General features: G+C 40.3%; 1 protein-coding gene across 1 annotated transcript in view; it reads right to left on the bottom strand.

The window, feature by feature from the left end:
• OTUD7A (OTU deubiquitinase 7A) overlaps positions 1 to 8,477 on the bottom strand; it is a 430,692-nt gene extending 422,215 nt beyond the window's left edge. Inside the window, 1 exon segment of the mRNA XM_043984737.1 lies at positions 8,192 to 8,477. The gene's annotated coding sequence lies outside the window, so the exon portion shown is untranslated.
• Positions 8,478 to 13,101: the final 4,624 nt, after the last annotated feature.

A 13,101-nucleotide genomic window follows, 5' to 3' on the forward strand; every position in this document is an offset into this window, starting at 1 on the left:
TCAGTTAACTCAAATGCTCAGATCCCACTATTCTTTCAAAAAAATTTAATTATATGTAGTAAATGACTTCACAGATAAACAGTAGGATAATCAGTCCTGTCCTCTACAACATTATTGAAAAGGGCAATCATCTGTACATTTTCAAATTTCTGATATATGTCAGATACTGTACTAGGTGGTAGAGATGCAAATGGAAGGAAGGAAGGAGGGAAGGAAGGGAGGAGGGAGGGAGAGAGAGAGACAGAAAGCAGAGGAAGAGAAGAAGAAGAAAAGAAGAAGAAGAAGAAGAAGAAGAAGAAGAAGAAGAAGAAGAAAAGAAGAAGAAGAAGAAGAAGGAGGAGGAGGAGGAGAAAGAAGAAGAAGAAGAAGAAGAAGAAGAAGAAGAAGAAGAAGAAGAAGAAGAAGAAGAAGAAGAAGAAGAAGAAGAAGAAGAAGAAGAAGAAGGAGGAGGAGGAGGAGGAGGAGGAGGAGGAGGAGGAGGAGAAGGAGGAGGAGGAGGAGGAGGAGGAGAAGGAGGAGGAGGAGGAGGAGGAGGAGGAGGAGGAGGAGGAGAAAGAAAGAAAGAAAGAAAGAAAGAAAGAAAGAAAGAAAGAAAGAAAGGAAGGAAGGAAGGAAGGAAGGAAGGAAGGAAGGAAGGAAGGAAGGAAGGAAGGAAGGAAGGAAGGAAGGAAGGAAGGAAGGAAGGAAGGAAGGAAGGAAGGAAGGAAGGAAGGAAGGAAGGAAGGAAGGAAGGAAGGAAGGAAGGAAGGAAGTCTCTAGTGTAAAGTATCTGTGGATTGGAAATTAGGGTTAGGGGAGAATATACTATATTATTTTATATTTTCTGCCTTCTCTCTTAGAAATGAATGACTACTACCTGCCAAGCGATATCTTTCTTTGTACTCCTCCAATTAGATCTACTAATGGTCATTTTGCCCTTGGTCTGAAAAAAGGCTCCTTCAATCAGAGATCATGATGTGTAGTCAGCATTATCAGTTTAAGTGCCTTTAAGGCATCTACATACTAGAAACAGTTAGGTGGAGCAGTGGATAAAGAACCTGGAGTCAGGAAAACTCATTTCCCTGAGATCAAATCTGGCCTTAGACACTTACTAGATGTATGACCCTGGACAACTCACTTAACCCTGTGTGATTCAGTTCCTCATCTGTAAAATGAGGTGGAGAAGGAAATGGAAAACCACTCCTGTATCTTTGCCAGGAAAACCCCAACTGGGGTCATGAAGAGTCAGACACGACTGAACAACAACAAAGAACGCTACCAGCATTCTACAGTATTGGGGTCTCAGTTCCAGAAGGTCTCAGAACTGGAAAAGACTTGGCCTTGGTGCTCATAGTTCCAAGGCTATAACCTTTCTGGACTGAACTCTCTTTCCCTCTATAAATCTGAGATCCTGAAATATGATCTTTAAATGAGATCCTGACCAACATGATCTTTAAAACTACTACATCGGGGGGGCAGCTAGGTGGCACAGTGGATAAAGCACCAGCCCTGAGTTCAAATCTGGTCTCGGACATTTGACACTTACTAGCTGTATGACCTTGGGCAAGTCACTTAACGCTCATTGCCCTGCCCCCCTCCCCAAAAGAGAGAGAGAAATAAAAAGAAAAGAAAAAAAACTACATCAACCCTTGTCTCCTCCCTCTACCCCAAATCTCATAACCAGTCAATTTTCAACTCTTATCCATTCAACTTCTTCAACATCTCTTACATCCTCCTCTTTCTCTCCTGTTGACACAGCCACCAACCTAGTTTAGACCCTTTATCTCTCCCTGGAGATGACTGCAATAGATTCTTAATTTGTCTCTCTGTTTTCAGTCTCTTCCCTCTTCAATCTATCTTTCATTCAGCTGCCAATATAACCTTCCAAAATAAACTCCAGGTCTGTCCCCATCACTCTCCTATTCAAGAATCTGCTGTGCCTCCTCAATGATCCTAAGAGAAAATAAAAACTCCTCAGTTTTGCATTCAAAGCCCTCCACAACCTGACTCCAATCTTTCCAGACTTCCTTTATATTCAAGCACTCTATGTCATGAGCAAACTAGGCTATTAAGCTATTTCCCAAACTCAGCGTTCTCTCTCCCACCTCAGTGGAAGAGCACATTTGGAATCCTCCATATCTGGAATGCACTTCTTACTCACTACCTTCCTTAGAATGCTTCCAAGACTCAGCTCAGTCAGCCCTAGTTTCCTCCTCTGGAAAAGGAGGGAGTTGAGTGAGGTAGACTCTGGGATTCCTTCCAACTCTATGATCATATCATCCATGGGGGGCTTTTCTTGATCCCTCTAGTTTCTAGCACTCTCTCCTTCCTCAGATTATCTCCTCTTTATGCATCATATCTGCTAGGGGAATGTAAGCACCTTGAAGGTAGGGCCTTTCCAAACTTATTAGGAATTATCACCATTCAAAGCAGTCTTCAGTCTATGCAAACCAGTCTTCTGATGGTTGGTTCTTCGACCACCATATTCTATTTCCCCCTCCCCTCTCTTCATCTTTGCATAAGCTGAACACACTGCCCACTCATCACCACCTCTTAGAATCAATCCTTCATTTCGTTCAGAACCCAGATGAAAGGTCACCTTCAACATGAAGTGTAGATTGTCCCAGCTGTTAGCTGTCCTGCAAATGACCATTGTTGTTTGTGTATTACATATTATTTCTTCCTGATGAAATGTAACTTTGTTGAGGGTAGGAATCATCTCATTTCTGTTTTGGTTCCCCCAGTGCCATTTCTAACATAGAGTGGGTACTTAATAAAAACATTTTGTATGAAATTGTGTTCAGAAATGAATTATGGGAATATGAGTCTGGATTCTATGGAAGGCCTACATAGTTAAAATCGAGAAATCCATCCATCTTTGTTTGACTCTGGAATTAGAGGGTCTACATTCAAACCTCATCTCTAACACTAATCATGTGACCTTGGGCAAGTCATAACCTCTCTGAGCCTTCCTTTACTCCTCTGTAATTTGAGGTGGCTGGACTAGAAGGCTTTCTAGGGTCCAGAAAACCTCTAGTTATTTATTGCCTTTGGTACTGAGAAGCCCATATGAATGACAAGCAAATATTTCACAATTAAATTTTAAAATTGACCAAAAGTTTTAAAAGAAAGACAATTACAAAGTGGTACTACAGCATTTATTTATCACTGTAGCATTCCCTTCCATTCAAATTCTTGTCATTTTTATTTCTCAAAGTGATAGCTCTGTGGATACTTTTACTGGGAAGTATAGTTTCCATGAGTCCTTAAAGCCACCTGTTCCTCATCCCAGTAATATGACTTTCTAAAGTATGCATTAAAAGACATTTGCTTAAGTGGAAGATATAGCACAAGATTTTAAGACACTTTACAGAGAGCATCTTGTAGATATAGACATATAGATAGAAATATTGTATGCATGTATGTATATGTCCCTATATGAATTTTTAAAGTTAGAGCTTTGGTAAGAAAAGCATTAAAATTATCCAAATACTATATGTATGTGTGTGCATATATATTTGTGTGTATATATATGTACATATACGTGTATGTATACATGTATGTTTGTGTATATCACAAAAATAGAGAATTATTATATGTTATATATGAATAGAATATATACCATATGTCCTATGTGATTCCTCTAATTTTGTGATATATGATATACTTTTGTGATATAAACACATATGTATATATGTGTATATATACATGTAAACATACACACACTCACAAAATTTCTCTAATTTTGGGATACTCTTTCCCATTTGTGCCTGGACTACTGTGAGGTGCATACGAATGGGGTATGAAGATTTAAGGCAGTTGGTTTTTTTTAATTCTTTAATCAACTATTTAAATCATATCCAGTAAACAATAACACCTCTCCTTATCATAGCTAGATTCTAATAACCATTCTAAGGAGCATAGAAATGTTTTACCATCTTATTTGCTTCTATGAAATGTAAGCAAGCGACCCTACTGCGCCATACTTCTTACTGTCTTAGCTCAGCTACTGCAAGTAAAATGTCTTTTTCTTGCCTAATGCCACACATGGGAACATGCTGTTAAATAAACTGGCACATACTGAAAGTCAGATTAACTACATTTAACTAAAGAACACAATTGCCTTTTTTTTTCCCCTACCCGCTTCATTTTCTAAGGGGCTAAAGTTTTAAAGGCTAAATGTTTGGCTTTCCTTTACATAAACACAGCAGGGTCTACAGCCATGGTAAGAATGGGCAGAGTGGCCCTTTCTATGAGACTGGAACTGTTAAGTTGCCAAAACATCTAGCCAATGCAGTCAAAACATCCAGTGTGTGTGTGTGTGTGTGTGTGTGTGTGTGTGTGTGTGTGTGTGTGAGACATTCTTCCACTGGTCATTGGGCTTCTGTTGTCAAACATCTGATTCCCTCAAACACACACACAAACATTGCAACCACGTATTTTGGCAACCAGTAGACACAACCTAAAAAGGGGATTCCATATCTGGGTCACCTCTGTGGAAACTACCTCATTTCCATCTCCCTCCCCTTCTCCAAGTCTATAACCCAAAAGTCCAATACTGGAACTGAATTTTAGTACTCTGAAAGTATAAGCTACACAGTACTCTTCCATTAAGGTCCAAGGAGTTTTCCAACTCCACACTCCAGCCCTCCTCTTCAATACAATTCTTAGGGTTTTCTTTAAGAGTAGTTTGGTCAAAGCCTTCATCAAACCAAGTTCAGCACTCCCCCTGCTGGCATTCCAGGAACTGACTCACCTTATTCGATGGGTCTATAGAGAACTATGAGAATGATCTTAGTGCCCAAAGAAGGCAAAAAATAAAGAAATAAATGAAAGTTTGTATCAAATTTAGCTTTCCCAAAGTAAAACTTTTCTTGCTGTAAATGGTGAAATGGAAAGGCTAGAAAAACATTTTTTTTAAATATTAGCTAACCCAAGTTTTTAAGAGGAACTTGAAATATTTTTCTTTTTTTGCTTAGATGACTAAAGTGGTTTTTAAAAGGCTATATGAAGTACTATCACTTTAACAAATATGTTAAATAAACATACCTACAAATGAAAATTTGACATTTTCTTCAGTATCTATTTAAGGTAGTGGTGACATTTGTATACCTAACTTCAATATTTCTAGGGATCTATGATTTCACACATGTAGTTCACACTGGAACCCAGGGAGGCATTTTCTTACAATGCCAAGGAACATCACATTTCAAATCGGAGGGCCTGGATTCAAATCCTGGCTCTGGCACTTACTATCTGCACCTAACCATCTTGCCCTAGCTTTGGCAAGTGACTAAACCTTACTGGGTCTCAGTTTATGTGTCAAATGAGGGGAATGGTCTCGATGACTTCTAAAATTCTCCAACTATGTTTGCGATCCTCTTTTATCTCAGACAATTTCATCAATCACCATGGTCAAAATGACTTCAATACTTAGTAACCAGTCTTCTAGAAATGAACTTCTTCATTCTGGCCTCTGACCTGACTCATTCAAGAAACTTTTCCAGCTTCATAGAATATGCCAGAGGATGAAACCTCCAGCATCATCTCCATGTGGCACTCAAATGAGACTTTAGAAGAGATTAAATCAACTATATGCAGTAGCACTAAATCAACCAAATGTAGCAAGTTTTCAATCAGCTCATTCACTGTTCAACCTCACCTTTTTCATGCTTGAACAACTAAGTGAAATGAGCACTAGGAATATGCCCAGCTCTGTGGACTGACCTCAGTGGCCCAGTAAGGAGCCTCAACCTTCAGGTACAGAACAGGAAACAGCTTGGTTTCCAAGTCTATTTCATCTCCAACTTTTTTTTTTAACTTCAATGGCACTCATAATAAGAAAACTGGCTCCCCCCAAACTGGACTGAAATAAGTCACTCTAAATTAGACACCCAAGAAAAAGGCTTTTAATTATTACTATTCTGAAAACTGGAGAAGCAGAGGGCAATGTTAGTATGCTGGGCTTTTGCAAATTTACTTTCTGGTCTGGGTCCTACTAAAAAAATTCACATGTGGCATTAAGTTGATAAGTTCCTGACCACTTCAGCATGATTATGGTAATAACTCAAGGTATGTTCATTGCAATCAATTATGAATTTTCATTCATTATTAAGCATGAACACACCAATACTTCTGCCCTTATTGAATTTCCTTTATTGGAAGGCATTAAAGTCACTATCCAAAAATTGCCTGGGAATTCTCTTACCTCTGTTCCCATAACAGTGTCATCACAAAGAAATTTCTTATCTGCAACATGTTGCTCATGTATTTGGGAAATGATTCCTAGAGAATTTGGAATTGTCAACAACCACTGTGGCCTCTTGTTTCTCTTTAGGTCCTAAGAAACCAAGGGAAACTGGACACAGAAGTTAAAAGATGTGAAAGAACAAAGGAAAGCTATTTGGTCAACTAGGAATTCTCACATTTGGTCATTCCTGAAGTTCTGGAGCCTCAAACCCCTAAAGAATGAAGTCATGTTGGTTTTAATACAATAATCTACCACTGTAGATTCCAATGGTGTCACACTGCTTTTTTACTGATACAGGCAACTATATGAAATTTGTCATCATCTTTTCCAAACTATTCAGTCTTAACCTACATCTTCATTTATTTTTTTAAATGGTGAATAGCTAGATGAGACAGAGTCTGGGTTTTGTGTACATGTGTCTGCAAAGCTTTTTTCCACTGTGAAGCATAGACAGATGTGATAAGGATCTAACAAGTTTCCATGCAGAACTATTTGGATGGCTTATTAGTCAATTCCTCCACTCCCCCCTCCCCAAAAGCACTCATTTTTCACTTGTCTGTCATAGATATTGGAGGTCAAGTCAAGAAAGTTGAAAATGCAATGCTTTGGTTTCTCATACATAAAAGGCATTACAAGACTTCCACAGCTATGTCTAGAGGTGGAGTACATTCAAAGGGCTGTGCATAGTGAAGGAAAGTTTCTGTTAATGATGACATCATTGACATTTCCCAAATTTAAAGGGGCATTTAAGGCACAGCAGATGTGATTTTTTCCCCTCCAGTGAAGAGACACTAGAGAAGGCCTCTGGGTACATAGTAAAACAATTTCCCTAATTGTATGGATTCCATTTGGACCAAACCAGAGAAAAAATGAACTGCTTATGTTTAGTTACTATAGCATATTGCCGGTGACATTCTATGCTCCAAGTTAATGAGTCTCCTAAAAGCTTAGACCTAAAGTGTTTTTCCATTATAAAGAAATACAGAAAGACATTGATCACTGGTAATGTAGCATGTTAAAGAAAATTATACGGGCCACTAAGGGAATAAAGAATTTACTACATAGAGACTTAATTTCTAAATCAAACATTTATTTATATAGGTCCTTTTCGTAATCACATGCTAATCTGGATGAGAGTAGAAGAGAAGGGGGGGAGGTAGGAAACAAGCGGAATAAGGGGACAAATTCCTGAGTTTGCCTCCCGGATAGGCAGCTCAGGTCTAACATCACACAAACGACGGCTCTGTTACCTGCCAACCCATCAGCTCCCTGAACGAGCAGAGATACACACACGGGTCCCAACTGGACCCCTTAAATTGCTATATAAAAAGACCCAACAGTACAGCAGCAGCATCCTCAGTAGCAGCAGCAGCAGCAGCAGCAGCAAAACAATAATGAAATCGGTGTGAGATCCTGCAATGCAGAATCCTCTCCGAATCTCATTATTGAATGGAGGTAAGGGAAGTCCATGACACGGGTATCTCATATATGTGCAAAGAGACTGAGAGGGTTACTACTGCATTTAGCCAGTGGAAAAAAGGGGACACTCCAGAAGTCAACCCCTAACCCCCCCCACCACCACCACTACCACTACCACCTTTAACCTTTTCCTCACCCTCCCAGTCGAGCGCGAGATCTAACTTCTCTTTCAGTAAATGGACCCAGGCATGCAAGGGAGATTGGGGGAGGGGGCGGTCTCCTGCTCTCCCCTCCTTTCCACCCCACGGTAGGAGGAAAGGACATTGAGCGCTCCCGCTGCCACCGCTGCCACCGCTGCCACCGCTGCCGCCTGTCTCTGCCTGCACCACGCTGGGTAGACTGCACACTGGCGATGATTTGGGATTAGCAGCAGCGCACCTGTCCCATCCTCTCTCCGCTGCAGTGACACCCACAGAACCCGGTGACCTGCCTGGCGCCATAGACTGGCCCCAGCAACGCGAAGAAGAACAGTCAGTTTCTTACCTGCTCTCTACGCCTGCTCCAATCCTTTATTAACCGACTTCCATTTTCTTTTGCTTTAAAGTAAAAGGAAATCAAATCAGCTGGTTTGTTTTCCCCCCTCCTTCTCTCTTCTTTCTCTTTTCCCCTTTCCCAGCTGCCGCTCTCAGTCACCGGGATCCTCCTCCTTCTAGTCGTTCTCCTCCTCCACCACCTCCTTCTCCTTCTCCTTCTCCTCCTCCTTCTCTCTCCCCGTTGCCTGGAGGAGCAGCTGCTTCTCTCTCCTACACTCACCCTGCAGAAGCTTCGGAGAGATACCCCTCCCCCTGTCCCTGACGTCACCTGGCTGCAAACTCCCTCCCCCCCCCCCCCGCCGCCCCAACTCCAACACACCCCCCTCTTCTCCCTCCTCTTTACCCTGCAGAAGCCTCTCAGCAAGAAGTGGCCTCGGCCTCCTCCTCCTCCTCCTTCCCCTCCTCCTTCCCCATCCTCTCCACCTCCTGTCCCTGACGTCACAGGGCTGCAAGGCCCACCCACCCACAGCCTTCCTCCTCTCCTGCGGAAGGCTCGGCGAGAACCTGCTGCCTCCGAGCTGAGCAGCGCTTCAGACTACTTGTGCTCCAAAGACGTGCCTGGCCCTGGTGGCTCCCCCGCTGTCATCCCGCCAGGAGGGAGGGAAGCCAGGAGGGGTGGCCTCGGAGCCGGGAGTCAGAGCTGGGCCAAGGGGATACTTGGCCACACCTAACGCCCAGGCCAGGATTATTCCTGAAGGGAGACTCTGGTGATGAAGGGGAAAAGGCAGAGCCAACTAATCGCAACTTATTTTCTGCTAGAGAAAGATTTTTTTTAAGTAAATAAATAAGAGGGTTGTCAAAGGACAGAAGCTTTGGCTCAAAGGCATACTCGATCCTTTTTGATACTTTTTTTTCTTTCTGCTGCTCATGTTGCTTTTACTTCTCATGCCACTACATTACTATCACCTCTGACATTTTCCTCTCTTCTACTCTCCTAATGTCCCCTCCCGTTATTGTCAGTCTATCCTGACAGTTGGTACTCTTGCCTCCTAACCCAGTTTCCCTTTCTATATTAACTTATCAGTCTCCCAACTGTTTTTTCACCCCATTCCTTTCAGCTGATGCCTCTTCTCATTCTCAGAGATCAGAGCTGGAAGGAAAGACTGACCACTCCCATTTTACAGATAAGAAAACTGATATTAGGAATGTTAAATGTCTTTACACACGTAGTATCATCTTCTAAAGTCCCCCTTTTAAGTACTTCTTGTTTGCAAAAAAAAAAAAGGGGGGGGTGGGAAGGCACAAGCAGGTTGGTGGTGAAATCCACTTTGGAGATTTTAGACGACTGTTTCAAAGGAATTTGGGCAAGTTACGACCCCAATTTCCTCGATGAATGAATGAATTAATGAATGAATGAATGAATGAATGAATGAATGAATGAATGAATGAATAATGGAAATACTAGCAGTAACTTTTTAGTCATCTAAAATTTTGTTCTTATGTGTAAGTTTAGATTATTTTGTACCAGAAATCAATAATAACAAAATACAATTTAACAATGAGATAACATCTCAGTGGAGTAGAGAAAAAATGTAGTTCTTGAATAGTTTTTTTTTTTTGCAAAGGATTTCCTGAATTGGGTTAGCAAAAAGAAATTCCCCTTATGCCATCATTATTTAAGCATATAAATATGTATCTTCCTCTTGTCAGTCCCTAAGCACAGGCAGCAATGTATAAAATGCACTGACAATAACTGTACTTTATGCCAATTTGTGCCCATTGAAAAGTATCAGACTGGAGCTAAAAATAACCCATAAAGTTGAATCCACCTACCCTGCTTGCTTAATCCACTCATGGCAACCTGGGTGGCAGTCTATAGAATTGCCCCAAAACTCTACCCATGGTCCTGTTTTGTTTTGTTTTTTCTCCAACAATGTTATCACTGACATCAATTGGAGGCATAAAGGACATATTTGTCAGATATGTAAATAAAATAGCTAGAGGGATAGCTAACATATTGAAGAATAGAATAAGAATAACAAAATTAATATCATAGGCTAGAAATATGGGGCTGGATTTAGAGAAACATTTTAAACAGGATAAATGTAAAGTCCTACTTTGGGGTTTTTAAAAACCATTTGTCTAAGTACAAGCTGGGAAAAGAGTGGCTTAAAAGGCTTTCATGTGAGGAAAAACAACAACATCAACAACAACAAAAACAGGAGGTATTTGTGTATAGCTTGTTCAGTGAGTTGATAATGTGTTATGTAAGTCCCCCCCCAAAAAAAAAAAAGGCTAGCTATGAGGCTGCATAGAAACCTAGTCTCCAGACAAGGAAGTTTAAGGTCCTCCTGTCCTTAACCCTTGTCTGAGCACATCTGGAATATAATGAGAACACTTTTTGTTCTTTTGTTTTGTTTTTTTGCTGGGCAATGGGGGTTAAGTGACTTGCCCAGGGTCACACAGCTAGTAAGTGTCAAGTGTCTGAGCCCCGATTTGAACTCAGGTACTCCTGAATCCAGGGCTGATGCTTTATCCACTGCACCACCTAGCTGCCCCAACACTTTTTGTTCTTAAAGTCCTTCACATACAATATACCACTTTATCCTCATAGCATTCTCTGGGATAAGGACTAGAAGTATTATTATTCCCTTTTCACAGGGAAGAAAACTGAGCCTAAAAGGTTAAGTGACTTGTCTGAGGTATCAGTTACTGAAGCATCAGTCAGGATTGGAATCCAGGACTCTGACTACAACTCTAGTGTGGTGTCCACCAGCTCAGGAAGTTCTTGGTGCACCTTTTTGGAAGAAGGTTGACTAGCTGGAGCCTTCCATAGTCTGGCTCCTACCCATCATGCCAGACATATCATATTATTAACCTTCATGCATTCTCTGTTCTAGCCAAAATGACCTATTAACTATTATCATCTTTCAAAACTCAGATCACTTTCTGCCTCCCATTGAAAACCTTTCTTGATACTCACACACACACACACACACACACACACACACACACACAAATTGTTAGTGTTCATACCCTCCTGCAATTACTTTGTACATTTATTTATTTGTGAACATGTTATATTCCCTGTCCTCTTGAGGGTAGGGGCTTTCATATTTTGTCTTTGTATCCACAGCATTAAAATGGTGCCTTGCACATAGTAGGTGCTTTTTTGGAGGTTTGGTGAATTAACATTTATTTATGTAGCATTCTTCCTGAGTAATTAACTGCAGTATAGTGAAACATAGCAACTTGTAGTGTTTTCAGTGCCAGCTGGTTGGTAGTTATGTGGCAATTTCTTCAAAGACCTGTGAAAAACACATTTCCCAACCCCTGAACTACCAGGGTCCCTTCTACACTATATACATCTGACAATAAAAAAGCTATAGATACAAATGTAATAATGACAGTAAATAATCAGACCAAACTCTTATCGAAAATCCAATTTCTATTCAGTGTCAGTTTTTCCATTTCTATGATGATTTAATTACTTTATTTTAATAAGATTTTGAGCTACACAATTCATATCCATAATGAAGATAGACTCAAGGGAAGTCTATTTCTTAAATGCAGGGAAATTTTATAGACTGTGAGAGAAAAATGATAGCACGTCTACAGAGACATGTGTCTATCAAACTTTTGTATATGGCATTATATTTTCACAGTGGCATAAATTAGTGTAAAGAAATAACGATCAGACAGTAAAAGCATGGCTTCATCAAGAATAGGTTATGGTGAAGAAAAAGAATAGGTTATAACAAACTAATCTCATCTCCTTTTTATAATGAAATAATAATAATAATTTCTAGCATTTATATTCCACTTACCATGTGCCAGGCACCGTGCTAAGCACTTTACAAATATTATCTTATTTGATCCTTACAACAACTCTGGGAGGTAGATGTCATTATTATCCCCATTTTACAGTTGAGGAAACTGAGGCAAAGAGAATTTAAGTGACTAGTGAACTCAGATCTTTGTGACTCCAGACCCAGAACACTATCTGTCCACTGTACCACCTACCTGCCCTTCCTGAGAGAACTACTTAAATGGTAGATGAGGGAAATGCCATAGATACTGTTAACTGAGATTTTAGCAAAGCATTTGGAACAGTATCTCATTCTATTCTTCTGAAAAAGATGGAGAAACATGAGCTACTTGGCAATATAATTAGATGGCTTATGAGCTGGTTGATATATAAGAAGATAGCAAGAAGGCACTTACCTGGCCTTGATGAACTTGTATCAGGTGCAGATCAACTACTACTTAAAGTATCTCAAACGGCTCTTGTAAAGAAGATGGAGAAATGTGGATTAGATGATAATATAATCATATGGATTCAGATGTGGTTGGATAACTGGACTCAAAAAATAGTTGTTAATAGTTTTGTGTCAGCTTGGCCTGAATGAACTGGCAGACAAAAGACTGTGGGAAATGAGCAGTCCACCTCAAAATTGGAAAAGGTCAAATGCACTGATCTTTGGAGGAGAGGGAAGAGAATAGAGTCAATGAACTTGACTTTGATTCCTGAGAAAATTCTAGAAAGGATCACTTAAGGAGAGGGCTGGTAAATATGTAGACAGAGAAGTAATAATTAGAAAGAGCCAGCCTGGCTTTATCAAGAACAAGTGATGCCAAGCTAACCTTATTTAATTTTTTGACAGGATTACTAAGCTTAGCATATGAAGGGAATGCTATGGATACAGAGATTACCTAGATTTTAGCAAAGATTTTTATAAAATGTTTCATCTTATTCTTGTTGAGAAATTGGAGAGATATGGATTCAATAATAGTACAATCAAATATATTCAGAACTGGTGGGATGGCTGGACTCAGAGGGTACTGTCAGTGTCAGTGTGGCAGGAGGTCTCCAGTAAAATGTTCCAGACATCCACACTTGGTACTATGTTCTTAATATTT

The sequence above is a fragment of the Dromiciops gliroides genome, chromosome 2, assembly GCF_019393635.1.
Source record: "Dromiciops gliroides isolate mDroGli1 chromosome 2, mDroGli1.pri, whole genome shotgun sequence".
NCBI classification, from domain to species: Eukaryota; Metazoa; Chordata; class Mammalia; order Microbiotheria; family Microbiotheriidae; genus Dromiciops; species Dromiciops gliroides.